The sequence below is a fragment of the Pipra filicauda genome, unplaced genomic scaffold, assembly GCF_003945595.2.
Source record: "Pipra filicauda isolate LSUMZ 115617 unplaced genomic scaffold, ASM394559v2 scaffold24_size8852520_pilon, whole genome shotgun sequence".
Lineage (NCBI taxonomy): Eukaryota > Metazoa > Chordata > Aves > Passeriformes > Pipridae > Pipra > Pipra filicauda.
Genome location: NW_024104365.1, coordinates 4,948,829 through 4,954,828, shown reverse-complemented (window position 1 = coordinate 4,954,828; position 6,000 = coordinate 4,948,829).

The window sequence follows — 6,000 nt, the reverse complement described above, 5'->3', positions numbered from 1 at the left end:
AGATTTTGGTTGTAGAGCAAAACCCATTAGTCTTTGTTTAGAATGGAACTAATGCACTACCTAAATCTGTTTTCAGCATCCCATCCAATACTGGCTATTCCATGATGAGCTGCACACCCTTGCAAGTTCTTTGTGATTAATAATTTTTTCAATCTAAAATACTGAGTCAAAAATATCTATTCATATTTATAAGCCACACATATTCTGAACAAATAGTAATTTGTCTTAATTTTCTTTAAAATACTTCAATCTTAATTCAGGTTGCTAGTCCTGAAATAATGAATAGTTGTTTTCAACTATTCCATATTACGGATTCATCTCACCACCTCCTCTGAAATGATTGTGTTCTTCCTACCTATGAGATGTGAGGAAACAACCTTACTGATTAAGTGACAACGTTTAACTGAGTGATATGGGGTACGATCCCTCCTGTGGAAGGATCATTGCAGCCCGGCCCAGGAGATTCCTGCAGAGCAATGTGATAGTAGCTTTTTGACACAGGTGGTGGAAAAGCCAATGAGGAGAGGTGTGCTGCTGGACCTTATACTAACAAAGAAAGAAAGACTGGCTGGGGATGTGAAGGTTGGGGGTAGCCTTGTTTGCAGTGACCATGAGACAGTGGAGTTCAGAATCCTGTGTGGAAGAAGCAGAGCTGTAAGTAAGATTACAACCCTGGATTTCAGGAGAGTTAGCTTGGGCCTCTTCAAGGACCTACTTGGAGGAATCCCATGGGTACGGGGACTATAAGGTAGGAAGGTCCAAAAGAGCTGGTTAGTATTCAAGCATCACTTTCTCCAAGCTCAAGATTGAGTATGAAATCAAGTAAAGGGGACAAGAGAACTGCATGGATGAGCAAGGAGCTACTGGCAAAACTCAAATAGAAAAAGGGAGTTCATGGAATGTGGAAAAAGGCACAGGCCACTTGGGAAGGATATAGGAACGTTGTCAGAATATGAAGGGATGAGATGAGAAGGGCTAAGGTCCATTTGTAATCAAGGACAACAAGAAGGGCTTCTTCTTCAAGTACATCAGTAGCAAAAGGAAAACCAGAGAAAACATGGGCCTGCTGCTGAATGAGGTGGGTGCCTTGGTGACAAAGGACACAGAGAAGGTAGTTACTGAATGCCTTCTTTGCTTCAGTCTCTACTGCTAAGGCCAGCCCTCAGGAATCCCAGACACCTGAAGCCAAGAAAGAAAGTCTGGAGAAAAGGAAGACTTTCTCTTGGTCAAGGAGGATGGGTTAGAGATCAAGAAGGCAAACTTGACACCGACAAATCCATGGGCCCCAATGAGATGCACCCACAAGTGCTGAGTGAGCTGGCAGATGTTATTGCTAGGCTGCTCTCCCTCATTTTTGAAAAGTCGTGGAGAACAGGAGAGGTGCTTGAGGACTGGAGGAAAGTCAATGTCATTTCAGTTTTCAAAGTGAAGGAAGGACCCAGAAAACTACAAGCCAGTCAACATCACCTCCATCCCTGGAAAAGTGATGGAATAGCTCATCATGGATGTCATCTCTAAGCATGTGGAGGAAAAGAAGGTTATCAGGAGTAGTGAACATGGATTCACCGAGGGGAAATCTTGCTTGACCAACCTGATTGCCTTCTTTGATGGCATGACAATCTGGGTAGATGAGGGAAGAGCAGTGGATGCTGTCTACCTTGATTTCAGCAAAGCGTTTGACACTGTCTCCCATAAGACCCTCATGGATAAACTCAGGAAGCGTGGATTGGATGAGTGGATGGTGAGGTGGACTGATAACAGTGGTCAGTGTCAGAGAGTTTTCTTGGAGGCCTGTTACTAGCAGTGTCCCTCAAGGGTCAGTGCTGGGTCCAGTATTTAACTTGTTCATCAATGACTCAGATGAAAGGGCAGAGGCTTCCTCAGCAAGTTCACTGACACAAAGCTGGGAGGAGTGGCTGATACCCCAGAGGGCTGTGCAGCCCTTCAGAAGGACCTCGACAGATTGAAGAGATGGGCAGAGAACTGTCTGAAGTTCAACAAGGGCAAATACAAGGTCCTGCACCTGGGATAGTATAACCTCAGACACCAGTACAGACTAAGTGCTGACCTTCTGGAAAGCAGCTCTGCAGAGAAGGACCTGGGGGTCCTGGTGGACAACAAGCTGTCCATGAGCCAGCAGTGTGTCCTTGTGGCCAAGTGTGGTGGTTTGAAACTCCCAAGAATCTAATTTCTAAGGTCAAGCCCCCCTCCCACAGTTTGCCCCTGTGAGAGAGGGTTTAGTGATGCTATGGACTTGATATCTTTTTCACCTCATGTGGAGAGTTTTCAGACAAAACACAACCATTAGTTATTGAGGGAAGGGGAAAATATTTACAAAGGTTTATTTACACCCACATATATATTTACATTAAATTAAATTTCTCCTTTTCTTCAATAGAAGTCCAAGAAGAAAAGAGAAAAGTCTTTCTGTCACTCCTCAGGCTACAGTTCCTTCATTTCAGTTTTTTGTGGCACTGGTTAGTGTCCTTCGTTTTCCTAAAGCAGCAGATTTTAAGTATGGCAGTCAGGATTTTGTTCTTACTTTGTGGAAATTCCAACCCTGAGCCTTCGGGGGATTTCCTTGTAGATCTTCACTCCTCTTGGGTTAGAACATTGAAGACAGCTTTCAGTTCAGTCTCACCAAAGCTCTTCTGCTCTGTCTCAGCTCGCCAGCATGATAGAAGCAGCAGCAGCAGAGGCCACGGCCACCTCCTCCGCATTCCGTCCTGGCTCAGCTCTCAGGATGACTCCGGGTTTTGAGCTCCTTTCTCTCTCTCTCTCTCTAGCTGCTGCTGCATTTTGGGACTCCCTAAGGGTTTGGAAGCCCACCCCTCCTCTTCAAGAAGTCTCTGGGTTTTGGGAAAGTAATACAGTCTTACCCCAAACCAGCTCTGTTGAGTTTTCCTCTGTTTTGTTGCCAGCTCTCCCTCCTGCAGGAACATCTCTGTGTCTTTCAGCCGGCTTCACATTATCTTGTTGCTACTGGCTATCTTTTTGGCTTTCATCCATCGCTGTCTCAGTTCAGGACTGCTCTGCTGCTGCTTTTCAATGTCTTATGCTGCTGCTGACAGTAAGGAAACTCTTCCAGCTCTTGATTATGGGACCCGGTCCAGCTTTGACACTATACTGGGTCTCCCGTACCCTCAGCTGGGGGCTGGGGGCCCTTGGCCTCCAGAGGGGCTCACTGGCCCCCTGCCTCCTCGTGGCTCAGATCATGGCTACCCACCTTCTAAACGATCTTCACCACCTTCTCTTCCGTTTCTGTGGGTATGTAATTTCCGCAGGGCACACGTGGACTATTGATTGGTCCAGTGTTATCTGTGGGACAAACCATTACTATCTCAGAGAGAAGGTTTTTCAAACCACCACATCAAGAAAGCCAATGATATCCTGGGGTGCATTAGGAAGAGCATTACCAACAAGTCGAAGGAGGTGATCCTGCCCCTCTGCTCAGCCCTGGTGAGGCCTCATGAGGAATATTGTGTCCAGCTCTGGGCTCCTCAGAACAAGAAACATGGAGCTCCTGGCATGGGTCCAGCAGAGGCAACAAACATGATCAGGGGACTGGAGCATCTGTCTTATTGGGATAGGCTGAGGGAGCTGGGCCTGTTCAGCCTGAGAAGAGATGACTGAGAGGGGACATCATCAATGTCTTTAAGTATCTGAAGGGAGGGTGTCAAGAGACTGGGGCCAGGCTCTTCACTGATGTCCAGTGATGGGACAAGGGGCAAAAGGCACTACCTGAAACAAAGAAAGTTTCATCTGAATACGAGGAAAAACTTCCTTACTGTGTGGATGACAGAACACTGAAACAAGCTGCCCAGAGAGGCTGTACAGTCTCCTTCCCTGGAGATACTCAAAACCTGTCTGGTCATGATCCTGTGCAACCTGTTCTAGGTAATCCTTCTCTAGCAGGGGATTTGTACTAGATGATCTCCAGAGGTCCCTTCCAACTTCAACCATTCTGTGATTCTGTGTTATTTTGTGGCATTTAACTAACAATGAAGTACAGATCAATTAATATTTCTACCCATACAGCCAAACAGTTGGTGCTAGGATATGTATGGTTTTGTAATAATGTGTCATTTTAACCTGCTCAACTTACAGAAATGACATACTGTACATTCTAATCACCAACTGTGTTTTATGCTTAATTATTCAAAGTTATGTTGCCTGACTTTTCTACCACACGCTGAAAATACACTCCTGTGTGTTTTGAGCTCTTTAGAAGAAAGCAGAATTGCATTTTCATCTTTCTTTGCTGAGTATTTAACAGCCCTGCTGTGCTCTGAGCTCTCTAGAAAGTGAGCCTTGCTAGGAAACTTAAATCCTCTGAGAACAAATTCTGTCCCTCCAGTAAGTATAACCACAAAATAGCCTCACAGAGGTCAACTCTTGGCATCAGCTTACTAAACGGAAGCAGAAGCCAATCCACCTCAGAAATAGCTATGAAACAATTGTTTGTAGCTTTATCTCTCTCTGTGGGACAAATTAAAACATGTACTCATCAGAGTGAATTTTTTGTGGATTAATATAAACCTTGAATATTGGAAGATAACATGAGTGGAAGCCAGGGTGATCAAACTAGCTCTTTTATCTCAATCTTTTTGAGAAAACAGGTTGTTTGTTTTTTTTACTTTCTGTGTCTCACTTGTATGAGAAGGAAGAAACATCAAGGCCTGCTTTCTTCTAGGAAGAAACATCAAAGGCCTGCTCTTTATTTCCACCAGGTGCATGTGGGTATGTAAGATGTGCTTGGGAACAAACATTTCACTACCGTTGTTGAAGCAAGGTTAAGAGAGCCAATGTTCAGGGAAGAAAAGACACCTTTAATTTCATACTTTAACAGCTCAAAAATGGTGGCAGTATCTCAATTATTTCTGTACACAAATGAGCTATTGGTGGTTTCAGCATTCTTTGCTGCATTACAGACTGCTTGTTTTGCTGGAGTAACCATAATAGAGAAATGCAACACTGCCTGCGCTGTGTGGCCATATATATATATATATATGCCACTGAGCAATGATATATGACTAGCATCAGCTGTGGCAGTGGAGCTTATACAGCAAGATTTGTGTTTCTTACAGGAGTACTTGCTATAAATATAGCTATAACCACCTACTCGTGTTTTATCTTAAGAATTTATTCATGAATCGTAACAGTCAAAAGTATGGGTAACTGATAAGAAGTTAGAGCTCCTTTGAGGAGATTACCCTCATATAGACACAGTTTAAGAAATCCAGGTTCAGCTGTAACTACATCACAAATCAGAGCAGCCTTCTTTAGTACTTGAAGTGCTGACTGTGGACATTCCACATTACAATACATTGCAACGCTTGTTTGATTTGTACCTAAGAAGAAATCAACCTGTTCAGCAGCCAGGTAATTACTAAGTGCACGATGTAGAAGATGCTACTGGATTGATTGCACAAAGCACAGACCAGTGTAACACAAAATCTTCAAGCCTCAAAGAAGGATTTTATTCTTCTTTCAGAAAACTCTTTTTTGGCAATGCCTGCTAATATTTTACTGTTTCTGAATTCTGAGTACATTCAAGTCTTAGTAACGTGTAGCTTCCCTAACCCACTCTTCTTTTTGGCCTCCCACTCTGGTTGCTCTTCTCTTGCTAGACTTATCCATTTATTTCACATACGGAGCTCAGTAAGGTCCATATAGGAAACGTACATCATGTTGTATTGATCAGCATTCTCCCAGGTTTCCCTGTGGATTGGTGGCACAAATGGCACCCAGGACAGATGCCTGCTGTGGACTGACCAAGTGATGAGCAAATTGGGTCACGGAAACATAGAGTCACAGAATGGTTTGGGTTGGAATGGACCTTAAAGTTCATCTAGTTCCAACCCCCCTGCCATAGGCAGGGACACTTTCCACTAGACCAGATTGGTTAAAGCCCCATCCACCTTGGTCCTGAATACTTCCAGAGATGAATCCACAGCTTCTCTGGACAACTTCTTGGGAGTACCAGTTCATGGAAGCCAC